This window comes from Saccopteryx leptura, chromosome 2 (assembly GCF_036850995.1).
Source record: "Saccopteryx leptura isolate mSacLep1 chromosome 2, mSacLep1_pri_phased_curated, whole genome shotgun sequence".
Classification (NCBI taxonomy): Eukaryota; Metazoa; Chordata; class Mammalia; order Chiroptera; family Emballonuridae; genus Saccopteryx; species Saccopteryx leptura.
The window spans coordinates 176,376,736-176,392,627 of record NC_089504.1 but is presented as its reverse complement, the minus strand read 5'-3'; positions in this window follow the sequence as shown (position 1 = coordinate 176,392,627).

Sequence of the window (15,892 nt, the reverse complement as noted above, 5' to 3'; positions counted from 1 at the left end):
CAAAGAAGACTTGGTTCCTATTCTACTCAAAGTCTTCCAAAAAATTGAAGAAGAAGCAATACTTTCAAACACATTTTATAAGGCAAACATAACCATGCCTTATACCAAAACCAGGCAAGGATGGCATAAAAAAAGAAAACTACAGACCAATATCTCTAATGAATACAGATGCTAAAATACTAAACAAAATACTAGCAAATCGAATACAACAACATATTAAAAAAATAATACATCATGATCAAGTGGGATTCATCCCAGAATCTCAAGGATGGTTCAACATACGTAAAACGGATAACATAATACACCATATCAACAAAACAAAGAACAAGAACCACATGATCTTATCAATACATGCAGAAAAGGCTTTCGATAAAATACAACACAATTTTATGTTTAAGACTCTCAACAAAATGAGTATAAAAGGAAAATATCTCAACATGATAAAGGCCATATATGATAAACCATCAGCTAACATCATATTAAATGGCACTAAACTGAAGGCTTTCCCCCTTAAATCAGGAACAAGACAGGGTTGTCCACTCTCTCCACTCTTATTTAATGTGGTACTAGAGGTTCTAGCCACAGCAATCAGACAAGACAAATAAATAAAAGGCATCCATATTGGAAAAAAAGAAGTAAAGGTATCACTTTTTGCAGATGATATGATCCTATACATCGAAAACCCCAAAGAATCCACAAAAAGACTACTAGAAACAATAAGCCAATACAGTAAGGTCGCAGGATACAAAATTAACATACAGAAGTCAATAGCCTTTCTATATGCCAACAATGAAACATTTGAGAATGAACTCAAAAGAATAATCCCCTTCACGAATGCAACAACAAAAAATAAAATACCTAGGAATAAACATAACAAAGAATGTAAAGGACTTATACAATGAAAATTATAAACCATTGTTAAGGGAAATCGAAAAAGATATGAGATGGAAGAATATTCCTTGTTCTTGGTTAGGTAGAATAAATATAATTAAGATGGCCATATTACCCAAAGCAATATACAAATTTAATGCAATTCCCATCAAAATTTCAATGACACTTTTTAAAAAAATGAAGCAAAAAATAATCAGATTTATATGGAACTATAAAAAGCCCCGAATAGCCAAAGCAATCCTAAAGAAAAGGAATGAAGCTGGGGGCATTACAATACCTGACTTCAAACTATATTATAGGGCCACGACAATCAAAATAGCATGGTATTGGCAGAAAAATAGACACTCAGACCAATGGAACAGAATAGAAAGCCCAGAAATAAAACCACATATATATAGTCAAATAATTTTTGATAAAGGGGCTAACAACACACAATGGAGAAAAGAAAGCCTCTTCAACAAATGGTGCTGGGAAAACTGGAAAGCCACATGCAAAAGAATGAAGGTGGACTATAGTTTGTCCCCCTGTACTAAAATTAACTCAAAATGGATCAAAGATCTAAACATAAGACCTGAAACAATAAAGTACATAGAAGAAGACATAGGTACTAAACTCATGGACCTGGGCTTTAAAGAACATTTTATGAATTTGACTCCACAGGCAAGAGAAGTGAAAGCAAAAATTAATGAATGGGACTACATCAGACTAAGAGGTTTTTGCTCAGCAAGAGAAACTGATAACAAGATAAACAGACAGCCAACTAATTGGGAAATGATATTTTTAAACACCTGCTCAGATAAGGGCCTAATATCCAAAATATACAAAGAACTCCTAAAACTCAACAACAAACAAACAAACAATCCAATAAAAAAATGGAAGAGGATATGAACAGACACTTCTCCCAGGAAGAAATACAAATGGCCAACACATATATGAAAAGATGCTCATCTTCTTTAGTTATTAGAGAAATGCAAATCAAAACTGCAATGAGATACCACCTCACACCTGTTAGATTAGCTATTATTAACAAGACAGGTAATAGCAAATGTTGGAGAGGTTGTAGAGAAAAAGGAACCCTCATCCACTGTTGGTGGGAATGTAAAGTAGTACAACCATTATGGAAGAAAGTATGGTGGTTCCTCAAAAAACTGAAAATAGAACTACCTTATGACCCTGCAATCCCTCTACTGGGTATATACCCCCAAAACTCAGAAACATTGATTCGTAAAGACACATGCAGCCCCATTTTCATTGCAGCATTGTTCACAGTGGCCAGGACATGGAAACAACCAAAAAGCCTGTCAATAGATGACTGGATAAAGAAGATGTGGCACATATACACTATGGAATACTACTCAGCCATAAGAAATGATGACATCTGATCATTTATAGCAAAATGGTGGGATCTTGACGACATTATACGGAGTGAAATAAGTAAATCAGAAAAAAACAGGAACTGCATTATTCCATATGTAGATGGGACATGAAAGTGAGACCAAGAGACATTGATAAGAGTGTGGTGGTTATGGGGGGAGGGGGGAGAGGGAGAGGGAAGTGGAAGGGGGAGGGGCACAAAGAGAACTAGATAGAAGGTGACAGAGGACAATCTGACTTTGGGTGATGTGTATGCAACATAATTGAATGACAAGATAACCTGGACATGTTATCTTTGAATATATGTATCTTGATTTACTGATGTCACCCCATTAAAAAGAAATAAATAAATATAATAAAATTTAAAAAAAAAAGAATTGCATTTTTTGTTAAATTTGGCACCGATATCTAGCATTGCATTTAAATGGCCCGGGGCAAAAGAGTTCAAGACGTGTCGAGTCCATTTTCAAATTGCCCCCCTTAACTATCGAATTGCCCCCCTGTGGGGCGTGGGCCCCACGTTGGGAAACACCGATCCCAGGTCAACACTTTATCTACTGTGCCACTGCTTGGTCAGGCTACAATTCTAGTTTTATCTAGGAAACAAACTGCCTGGTTTGCATTATATTCATATCTTTTGGTTGTAAAAATTTTTTTTTTTTTTTTTTTTTTTTTTTTTTTTGCATTTTTCTGAAGCTGGAAACAGGGAGAGACAGTCAGACAGACTCCCGCATGCGCCCGACCGGGATCCACCCGGCACGCCCACCATGGGGCGACGCTCTGCCCACCAGGGGCGACGCTCTGCCCACCAGGGGGCGATGCTCTGCCCATCCTGGGTGTCGCCATGTTGCAACCAAAGCCACTCTAGCGCCTGGGGCAGAGGCCACAGAGCCATCCCCAGCGCCCGGGCCATCTTTGCTCTAATGGAGCCTTGGCTGTGGGAGGGGAGAGAGAGACAGACAGGAAGGTGCGGCGGAAGGGTGGAGATGCAAATGGGCGCTTCTCCTATGTGCCCTGGCCGGGAATCGAACCCGGGTCCTCCGCACGCTAGGCCGACGCTCTACCGCTGAGCCAACCGGCCAGGGCTGTACATCTTCTTTTTTCTTGTTTGTTTGTTTGTTTGTTTTAGGAGAGAGGAGGGGAGATAGTGAAGCAGACTCCTGCATGTTCCCAGACCAGGATCCACCCAGTAACCTCATTAATGGGCTGATGTTTGAATACTGAGCTACTTTTAGTGCACTGGGACCAACTGAGCTATCCTTAGTGTTTGGGGCCATGCTTGAACTACCTGAGCCACTGGCTGCGGGAAGGAGACAGAAGCAGGTGGTCGATTCTCCTGACCAGGAATGACACCCTAGATATCCATATATCATGCTGATTCTCTATCCACTGAGCCACCAGTCAGGGCTGTGAATCTTCTTTATAATTTCAGCTGACTGAGTTAGTCAATGAATCTTTTTCACATATGAGCATGTTGATAATCAGATCTACTGAAAAGGGTGTGGAATGTAAGATATTACTGAGGCAGGTTAGTAAGGAACTAGGAAAAATTCCCTGGCAAATGAAATAAAGGAACTGAAACTAATGGCTGAACAAAAGGCTCTAATTGCTGAGCAACGAAGAGCCAGGTATTAAATCACAAGACCCTACCCTTCCTAACTGAAATTACCTAAGAGCAGATGATTTAAATTGACACAATCTTGGAGGTAGATAACAAAATCTATTTAGAACCAGACTAATCCAAGAAAGAGGTGGAACTGACTAGAGAATGACCCCAAACTCCATTATATGCTCATTTAATATATCTACATGCAAAATGACACACTCCCCTCCCAACACATATCCATGATTAGAAGGAGAAGATCCATGAGAGGTCACAGTATGGCTGATGGAGCTCATAAGAGAAGTATCCCCACTTTTCTTGAATATCGAATTAATGTTCTGTTGAGATCCTCCCCTGAGACCTCCCCTAAAAACCCCACCTGTAGAAAAATAGGTAAAAATTCAAAGAATGTCAGCCACCTCTTTGTACATGCCCGCGCCCATTTCTTAGGCATGTACCTTTGCTTCCTCTATCCTGAGCTCTAAGGAGCCCAACTTGCAACCAGAAAATCTCCTAATAATTTATTATATTAATATACTAGTAGCTGTTTTTATTCAACCTGAACTGCAAAAGGATGTCAATACAAAATTATATTCAGAATGAAATGTTACACACCCAGACAATGTCTACACACTTAACACCTACTTACCTTTTACAGTCATCTGTTGGCCCATGGGGAAGATAATAGAGTTATTACTTTAACTGTGAGCAAGAGCAGTGTTTCTAGAGATATCAAGTATAAGATATTTTATTGGATACAATCCCAGGGACTAAATGCCAGTAAATTCGACAACTTAAAGTTTTAAAAGATACAAAATACAAAATCTGGCAGAAGTATAAATAAAAAACTGAATAGGCTTATACTTATTAAAGATATTAAATTTCTAATAAAAACATCTCCACAAAGGTTATCTAGGTCTAGATGGCTTTCCTGGTAAATTCTATAAAATATTTGAGAATAAAACAATCCCAACCATACTCAAAATCCTTGAAAAAGTAGTATAAGAGAGAACATTTGCCCACGTACTTTGTGAAGCTAGCATTAGGCTGATAACAAAATTATACAACATTGTAAGAAAATGAACCTCCCCAAAAAAGCATAGGTACAAAAAAATATACTCTCAAAAAACATAGTTACAAAAATATTTAATTTTTTTATTATTTATACATTTTAGAGAGGCACAGTAAAGAGAGAATGAGTAAGAGAGAGTGAGAGAGAGAGTGAGAAGGGCAGTGGAAGGAGCAGGAATCATAAACTCCCATATGTGCCTTGACTAGACAAGCCCAGGGATTCGAACTGGAGACCTCAGCATTCCAGGTCGACACTTTATCCACTGTACTACCACAGGTCAGGCTACAAAAATATTTATATATTAAAATTAAACATATGTGTGTATAAATATACTTAAATAATATATACTTAATTAAAACAAATATATTTGTTTTAAGTATATCTACATATATATACCTATGTTATAGTAGACATAAAACCAAATTAATCTAAAATGTAAAATGAAAACTAAGGCTGACTTAGATGTAACTAGTTCACACTTTTTTCTGATACTCCATGTTTGAAATGTGTGCCAAGGGTTAGAGTGTCAAAATTGATAATGAGTGTATTAATGTGATTAGCTATACCCATGTGTGACTTCCTAAGATAACTATGTATACAAGACTGTGATTAAGACTGAAATCCCCCCAGTGCACATAACCCGAGATATGTGTTAAGCTGTGATTCTGAGTAAAATTTCTCCAAGTGTGTTACCCTATGTTAAGATGAATGGCCAAACCATATATAAGTAGCTGAGGTGAAGATCAAGTCAGTCTCCTGAGACTCCAACGCAGACTCTATGTCACCTACCAAGATCATTTGGCAACTGCCGCAAGCACTCTGCCTCTCCAAACAAGTTCGTTCGGGGCCCCACCTAAGCGAGGACCTAGACTTAGCCAGCCACTCGTCTTACCAGGAGTGAATTAAGTCTAGGCTATTTAGCTTACAATGAGTGTCTTTGCCTATGCAACTGACTCCTAATTACTTCCATTTTATGTCATGAACTACCTAATGAACCCAGCTATAATTTCATTATAATCGATTAAATAGTTTATCATGACAACATATATTTGCAATTACAAAATAATCTGTCATGACCAAGTGCCATTTATTGCAGAGTAGTAGGGCTGTTTAACTGAAATAGCAATAAGTCTATTCACTAGAATCACAGGATAAAATATATATTGATATATATGCTAGATGCTAAAAAGGTACCTGTACATTTAATTTATTTGATTATATTCAAGCCCATTTATGATAAAAACCTCAATAAAACCAGCAGTAGCAGACCTTCTGAAACTAAGGACATCAACAAAAACCCAGGGACATAGAAAGTGCTTTCCCACCAAGGTTGAGAATAATGTAAGGTGTCTGCTCTTACCACTTTTACTCAGCATTTTTCTGGTGTACTTCACAGTGCAGTATGGCAATAAAGAAAAACAAAGAAATGAAAAATTGTCTTTTCACAATTTGAAAAGTTTGCCTTGTTATTATTGGTTTGAATATGTTGTTTTATTTTTGTTTTTTTAATCTATGTGGTCAAATTATGCAGTGTTGGATCTTTTTCCCTTTCACCATTTTTCCTCTGAGCATTTTTACTTCACTTTGTATATATTACTTTTGTTTATTTGGTTGCTTTCAATTCTTTTCAACTTTTCTTATAAATTATAAAATTTGTAGATGACTCTAGTGTACCATCTAATTAGGCTCTTATAACTTAGTTTTTGTAAGATTATTTGTTTTTATTTTCCTTCAATTTTTTTCTGAATTTGATCAAAATCTTTTTTTATACCTTTCTGGTTTTTAACTTATTTCTGTTCTGAGTTTTTGAATATCTGATTTAGATGTTTAATTAAATATCTGCAAATGTTTGTATAGGTATATTTGGTCCAGGTTGGCATACTGTTACATATTAATTTTCTTCTACTTTGTTCTCATCATTATCTTTGAAGAGGGAGGAATGATATTTTATCTACTAGATTACTTTGATTTTAGTTTTCTGTTTTTGTTTTAGAGGTATTTCATTTTTTTATGCAAGTAGACTGGATTTTTTTCCTGTTTATATTTGGATTTACATGAACAATTTTTATATACAGCAGTAAGATTTTGGGGGACACACAGGAGTAGAGGTCTATTTTTTCAGAAATGGATTTACATATCTTTGGATTTTGTTATTCTCTTGTATCGGCAAAACTCTTAAATTTTCCTACTTTCTTCTTTCCTTTATCACCAAATCTACAAAAGATGCCCTCCCAATCCTATTTACTTAATTAATTTCCAGAAGAGAATGTATTTTGAATTTGCCTCTTCAGATCCTGCATATTGGGAGATATTGGAACATCTCACAAAAGGGGGTTAATTACTTTGAATTAAAGTTTCTTGACAGGCAGCTGGTGCAAGAAGGACATCTTGATCTTCCTTTGTCTTCTTGAATGCAGAAAATAAATCTTACCTCTAAAGAAGCCCTCCTCACTCCAAGGGAAAGATATACCCTGACCTTTGGAGTTAAAGAATCCAAAACGGAAAAGCTTGGATTGAACAAAACTTGTTATCTCTTTACTAATTTACTGCCCAAGCCCAAATCTCTCATAGATTCCTTACTAATGTGTACTTTTATTTTGTCCTGTCAATCAAATTTATTGTCTCTGTCTAAAAAGTATAAAAAGAGGGTTGATTTATTATTTCTCTGAGCAATATAACATGATCTTGAGCATCATCTGTGATGTGCACACATATTGACTTTTCTTCTGTTAATCTGGTCTTGTGGAAATTTTGTAGTTAGTCCAATTATAATAACTCAGGAAGGATGAGGGGGGATTCTCACCCTCCTCAACACTTTCAAGTTCTTTTATTGCAGCCGATGTTCAGATCTACCAGGCCTCAGACAATTTTTAGAATTTCTCTAGTTATTTTGGGCCTTGGCATTCAGGGTATGATTTTGTCTGAACCCAGTGATCCTCTTCATATCAAGTCTCTTCAGACACCAGCCTATTTCCACACAGGCTATGGAGTTAGCTCATAGTTATGTCTACCGGAGTTTGGTGTTAATTTCTTTCCTTATATATATTTAGTTTGAAAATTGTGGCATTTTTTGTCTTCAAGTTATGCCAAAGAAGGCAGTTTTGTGTGGTTTTATTTCTCTCCTTGTTTGCTTTTTGGAGGATGTACTAAAAATTTTTAATCTAAGAAGCTGGCATTATCCTAGGGTAATCCAAAAGTACCCATCTATAGCAAATAATTTTCTGTTGCTTACATTGGTGTGATTGTTACCTAGTTAACATAATCATGTCTGTAATTACAGGAAAAGGCAAAATCTATAGAGACAGAAAGCAGGTTTGTTGTTGCCAAGATCCAAAGGGATAAAGGGGTCAAGACTTTCTACTGATGGATATAGGGTTTCTTTCCTTTTTAAATAGATTTTCTTTTATAATGCACTCTCAGCTTCACAGCAAAATTGAGCATAGCATACAGAAACTTCCCATATATATACATATGCCCTTCCCTCCACCCACACACTGCCGTTCCACTATCAACATCCTGTACCAGAGTGGTACTTTTGTTACACTGATGAATGTTCATTCACACATTATTACCACCAAAAGTCCATAGTTTACATTAGAGTTAACTTTCAGTGTTCTGCATTACATGGGTCTGACCACCGTTATAATATTATAACATAGTTTCACTGCCCCAAACATCCTTTGTGTTCTGCCTCTTGGGATTTCTTTCTGAGATGAGAAAAATATTAAAAATTAGATTGTACTGATGGTTGAACATCTGTGAATATACTAAAAAACACCAAATTGGGTGTACTGTAATGGTATATGAGTTATAAATTAATAAAGCTGTTCAATATTTTGTGAAGACATTATTTTGTGAAATATCGTTTGGATGTTTTCTTTGTTCAGATTTCTGGGTAAGAATACACTCCTAAAGTCCTGAACTTTAAAATTAGTGATATTAAAATATTCCTAACCTTATCATTCTACCTAGTAAATGAGTCCTTGTTTGTTTGCAATTTTGTTCTCTTTACCTCCTTCTTGAAAAATTCTTCCTCTCATCAGAGGTGGTTTAGGGTCGGTTGAGGCCTTAGGCACAGAAAAAAATATTGGGCCCCTTAAAAAAAAAAGAGAAAGAGAAAATAAAAATACATGTTAACCTCATTTTTAAATAAACAAAAAATATTATGTACTATTAACATTAAAATTGCACATATGAAACCAAACTTGATGTCATTAGAAAAAAGTGTAAAGTTGGGGTTTTGCGGGGCCCTTCAGTAGTCGGGGCCCAGGGCGCATGCCCGGTGTGCCCCTCTCATATCTTTCATGCAGGTTTAAAAAAGAAAAGAGAGTTCTGTAAACACAAGGCATGCATGCTCTAAGGTCAAATGGGGAATTTTTCAGATATTTTGAAGAGGCATTTATCTTACAATAAGAAATGGATGAAAAAGAGCTATTGTTCAGCTTTGTTGTGATCTAAGTATCATTTTCAAATTACTTGAAAAATTCAAACATCAATTTGCTTATTTTCATATTGTATTTTGGTTGTGCCACTGTTTCTTTAATGATTATTGGACCATGTGGATCATGGCTTAATTATATTTATAATTTGGGGGAATAAAAGATTTGGCCCTCAGCTGAATCCCAGAAAAACAAACAAACCCGCTAGAGTTGAAGGAATTAGAATGCGAAAGAAGGGAAGATGGTGAAGGTGCAGCCACGAGGTTATCAGTATATGATCAGAGAAAAAGAGGTGTGGTAGAGACAGTGTTAATGTCAGAAGCAAAATCTGTGGGAACGTTTGCTTTTCTGGACTGACTGGATGTACCAGACAGAGAAGTACACTCACACGGCTCTTTGTGTCGCACTAAAAGGAGAAATTAACAAACAAAACAATATTAAAACACTCCCTGGAAATAGCAAATTGCGGATTACTTTTTATTCCAAAATCTATTGATGTGCACTCTTTTTAGATGTCCACAGGTGGTTAATGCTGGGTGCAAAAGAGCTAGCTGTGAACTGCAAGCTCTTAAACAATTGTCTTAATCTCACCAACCCTCAGGGTTTTTATTTGTAAACTAGAGATTATACTAGAAAAAGCATGCAGTTGCTGTAAGATTTAAACGGGATAATATATCAAAAGTAGCTGGCACGGCCCTGGCCGGTTAGCTCAGTGGTAGAGCATCAGCCTGGTGTGCAGAAGTCCCGGGTTCGATTCCCGGCCAGGGCACACAGGAGAGGCGCCCATCTGCTTCTCCGCTCCTCCTCCTCTCCTTCCTCTCTGTCTCTCTCTTCCCCTCCCGCAGCCGAGGCTCCATTGGAGCAAAGATGGCCCGGGTGCTGGGGATGGCTCCTTGGCCTCTGACCCAGGTACTAGAGTGGCTCTGGTCGCAACAGAGTGACGCCCCGGAGGGGCAGAGCATCGCCCCCTGGTGGGCGTGCTGGGTGGATCCCGGTCGGGCGCATGCGGGAGTCTGTCTGACTGTCTCTCCCTGTTTCCAGCTTCAGAAAAATACAAAAAAAAAAAAAAAAAAAAAAAAAAAGTAGCTGGCACATAATAGTTGTTCAATAAATTCTAACTTCATTTGTTCCCGACTCAGTTACTCTTTATGCAGATTTTCCACTAATCTCAAAAGAGGCCATACATTCACATGTAGATCATCTTTGGTTTAAAACCACAGGGAAAGATAATTAACTTTACTCCATGAGCACACATAAACTCACACTAAGAGATGCCCCATTTTATAGTGGCAAAGGATGGAAGCTTTACAAATGCATGTTATAAACATGACCTTAATCCAGAAGACTGGTTTTGATGCTGATGTGATTTGAATTGCTTCCACTCAAACTCCATCTAGAGAAAGCAATATATTCACAAATAGCAACATTTGGGACAAATCCCTGTTGCTGAACTTACCTTTATTAGCTTTTTTGCCTGTGGGAATATGATTAATTTCAAAGTGTAACAAAGAGAATAGGATACTGAGAGAGCTTGAACTCTAATTTCTTGATTAGTTAATGTTTCAGCTCTTAGGATCTTACTTTTATTCATTTCCCAAATTAATATTTTATGTGATATGATATGAAACACTCAAATATAAGAAAGCAGATAAACATCATATTTTCAGCACATATTCTATTAATTCACCTGATAATAAAATTTGATTTTATTATAACACTCACCACATCACATTGTATTTTGATATATCCCTGTATGTCTTAATGTCCAGGCGAATTCCAAGAGGAGGTCATATATTGAAACTGCTCAGTACTGTTTCCTCAGTGTCTACGGTCATGCCAGACACCTATGTGTGGCATATGTGGAGCACACATCAAGCCGTGGCTGCTCAATAAGATTGTTTAGAAAAAATACTTAAAGTTTTATTTGATGTTGATTTATACTCCAAATAGTTAAGTACAACGCACTGAAGTAAGCATAAGGAGTACAATAGGAGAAGTTTACCTTCATGTGGGTTGCACTCTAGCTCTGCAGAGAGCATATTATGATGCTAAGAGCGTAGACTCCAGAGCCAGGCAGCTGAGATTTAAAACTCACTTCCCCTATTTATAGCTATATGATCTCAGTCAGGTTACCTAATCTCTATGTGCTTCTGTGTTTTTCATTTGAAAAATGGACAAAAGAATAATATTCTCCTAAAATGGTAAGACAGTACTTAGTACATAATAAACACTAAATTGGGGCTTGCTAAATATAATAAGAAAAAATAAGCAATTACAACTAACTGTGGGTGATAGAAGGTGTATGAAGTCTGTAGTAGACAGAATTCTAAGAATGACCTTCAATGATCCTAATCCTTGGATAATCTTTGTCTCTTAAGTATGAATGGAGCCTGTGAATATGATGAGACATCACTCTTCTTGTCATTATATATGGTAAAAGGAATTTTTGCATCTTTAATTAAGGTTTCTAATCAGTTGCTTTTGGGTTAATTAAAAGGGAGAGTACCTAGTAGGCTTAATATAATCACATAACTTCTTTAAAAACAGAGTTTTCTCTGGTGGTAGCAACAGAAATTCAGAGAGATTGAAACATGAGAAGGATTTAATGTACCATGCTGATTTAAAGATGGAGAAGGCCACAAGGCAGAAGGCCTGTGGCGGGTAAGAGTGGCCCCAGGTTGACAACCAACAAGAAAATGGCAATTTTAGTCTCAATAGCACAAAACTGAATTCTGCCGATAACCTGAATTAACTTGGAGGATGATTCTACCCAGTAGCCTCCAAGGAAGAGCCCAGCCAGGTTGGCCAACACCTCGACTCAGCTTTGTAAATCCTTAAGGCTTCCTGGAGGCAATAATTGAAGCTGAGACCTAAAATGATGAGTAAGAGAAGAAGTGAAAAGAGGAATTCAGGTTGAGTGTTATAGAGGACTTATGATAAAAAAAATAAATAATAACTTGGAATGGAAATACTGTAACACGACAGTCAGGGGGAGAAGAGTGACTGGTGAGCATGCATAATTAGCAATATCTAATCAACTGACCAGGCTGAGTATTTAAGCTAAATTGTGGTATTTATATATTATTATTTCTATCATCAGTGACATCACACACATGCACCCATCTCTGGGAAGCTATGTGGTTAGTGATGTGGTTAGAATTTCCTCTCCTCCTGCCTTGCTGAAGATATCCTATTTATATTTCAAATGCATCCTTTTCTGTAAAGTTTCTGTTATCCCCATGGCTAATTTAATGACTTCTTATGTTCTTCCACACTTCTGACATCTCACAATCACTGAGCATAGATTGTTTCAGGGCAGTTCTAGACACTTTACACATATTAACTCAGGTATTTTTACTCCAACTCCATGGATTAGGCATATGTACTTATCCCCATTTTACCTATAAGATGGGCTGGGTGTAGGAGACGGTAGGGTCATGCAAGAAAGACTTCGCAGCCTCATCTGTAGGTAATAACTACTTCATTTATATATGGTAATGACAGATCAATCAATGAGTATTTATTGAGGGCTATTTCACAGCTTATCTAAGGCTAATTTTAGAACAGTTTTAATGAGACCATCTGAAAGAAATCAGCAGTTAGTATACATGTTCTTGCTAAGGGCATAAATTTAATTTTAAAGATAAAGATTAACCTTTTTAATTTTAATCATGGTATTGAGCACATGTGACTTTTAGCTAGTTATTCTCCTTAAGTGAGCTATGACTTTCCATCTGTCTTCTAAAATGAAAAACATATCAACTTATTATTATGAAGTTTTATTTATTTCCAGACTTTCCCTGAAGCTCTTTTGTTTGTTTGTTTTTTCTACCCTATGAATATTGTAGAGTTCTGCCAGATATTATTGACAATTCTAGTCAAGGCTTTGTTGTGCATATTGTGTACTTGGAAAAATCCACACCTGATTATGCCAAAAAAAGTTCAGGGATGATTTTCATTTTACTTAGATGTGGTGTTGTTATTAGGTCCCAGATTGCTTACTTTGCCTTAGACATTTTCTATGTAATTAAACTGATTATGGCTCCACTGCTTAAATTCTTCCCTTTTAAAGAGTTGAATAAATGTGAGAATGCCTCAGAGTACTTTTTGAAACTTTTGCATTTAAATTGCTATATGAATGTGTAATTTAATTTCTCCTTCTTATAATCATTGAAATTCTAGGAAGGTAAATATGTGGAGTCTAATTTATAAATTCTTGATAACAACAAAATTAAGCACAATGTACAAACACTTAAAAATATTTTAAGAAAATTTTATAGAAAATGGTTTTAAAATAAGAGCTAGTGTGATGTAATGTTTTAACACTGTCAAACAAAACTTTGCACTTATTTGTACTTAAAGTGGAGTTGTAGGCTCTGCAATAATTTTTTCTATATTTAAAAGTAAACACTGCTAGTTAAAATTCTTTAAACTTTTCTTAAAATCCTTGACATCAGTTACAAAACTATTTCTTTCAAGTGATATGACATTTGAGTTCAGAGAGAATGAGTTAACTGTATTGTACTAGTTATTATGATTCTACCAGGCATACTTGCTCTCTTAACAGGGACAGTAACTTGTTTCCCCTTCAAAGATGGTGTGTGTCTCTTTTCCTCTGACTAGAGTTCTCTTGCAGTATTAGGATTAGAATAACACCTAAGTTCCTCAACTTTATGTTTGGCAAATATGAAGCAAGAACCATCATGTGGTTCTAGCAGTAAAACTTTTTGAGACAAATAAGGTAAGTTCTCCAAGTAAAGACAAAAACTGACTACCTGCTGGCCTAAAGCACAGTTTGGAAGTCAATCAAACATTGACGTTTGTGTTAGACAAGCCCACAAAATTTGCCCCACTAAGACATTTGGTAAAATTATTCATAATGTAAACTTCCTGTTAAGTATTGAGTGACTGAAAATGAACAATTGTCTGATGTTCTTGAAATGCAAACACCATGTAAGAGTTAATTATTATCTTTTCCTTTTCTTCCTGCTCATTTTTGCTCTGCTGAAATCTATTTGGATAACTAAACACTTCTTTTCCCTTATCTGCAATTGCTTGCTAGTTCTCCTGTTCTTTCATCTGCCAAGGCAAATCCTAGTTTTTTTAATATCTCATTATTATAAGAAATACATACATTTAAAAAATAAAATAAGTGGGATAGAAAGTGAGTTTTGGTCCAGAAGAAAAGATTTTCTTGTTCACTGAGTATTGTCTTTAAATGTCATCTTGTAAACGCACCTCAATCAGTGGCAATTCTGTTTGACTTGGTAGTGAATACAAAAACAAACGGTATATGAATGTGTGCAAAACTTGAAAGTAACAAAATGTCTGCAAAATGACTCAGAATGAAGAAATATTTTTCATCACAGCCTTTATTATTTATCAAATCTACCTGGTTCCTATTTTACTTTGAAAGCAGCAAATAGGGCTGGAAGTTTTCTATCACAAGAATGTACTTTTTAGAAATTGAGCATTAAAAGATAGTCTAAAACTCCATTAGTGCCCATGGCAAGGACTTACCCTCTTAATATTATTTGTGTAAAATTGACATCAGTTTTATTCAAATATTTACTGAATATGATTATGATCAAGTACTCTGCTAGGAGCTAGGAAAACATTGTATTCATAGCCTCTTCATTTAAGGAGTTTTAATTTGTATTATCTATGCTGCATAATAGTTTACACACATTTAGTAGTTTTAAACAACAAACATTTATAACCTCACAATATCTCTGGGTCAGAGTCTGGTCATGACTTAGGTGGGCCCTCAGGTTAGGGTCTTCACAGGCTAAAATCCAGGTATCAGATTGGGCTGGTTTTCATTTGAAGACTTAACTAAAGAAGAGTCTGCTTCCAAATTCATACAGTGTTGGCAGCATTGCATTCCCTGAAAACTGTCAGATTGAAAAATTCTGTTTTTGACTGGCCGTTGGCCAGAGGCTGCCATTAATTTTTAGTCATGGAAAATTCTTTTCAACATGTGCATTATCTTTATAAAGATATATATTGCTTATTTAAATTTATATAAGCTTTAATTATAATTTTTATTTACACACAGTCACTTTTTTCCCTGTTTCTTATCAATTAATGCCTCTCCTAAGCATTTCAGTTGTGTTTTCTTTTTGATTTAATTTTCTAATTATTTATTTTTATTATATTTTTCATAAGTTGCAGACTGTATATTTGTTTTTTCTCTTTTTATTGAACTTATTAGGATGAGACAGGTTAATAAAATTATACAGGTTTCAGATACATGACTCCACAACACATTATCTATATAGAATATTGTGTGTTCACCCCCCATCAAATCTCCTTCCATCACCATTTGTCCTCATCTTCCTCCCTCCATCAACCCCACCCCACTAGTGTTCATGCCCATGAGTTTTGTTTTTTTCTTTTCCCCAAACTCCATCACAGCTGTCAGCCTATTGTCTGAGTCTGTCTTGATTTTACTTTTAGTTCATTTTGTTCATTAGATTCCAAATATGAGTGATTCAACTCTTTTCTATTTAA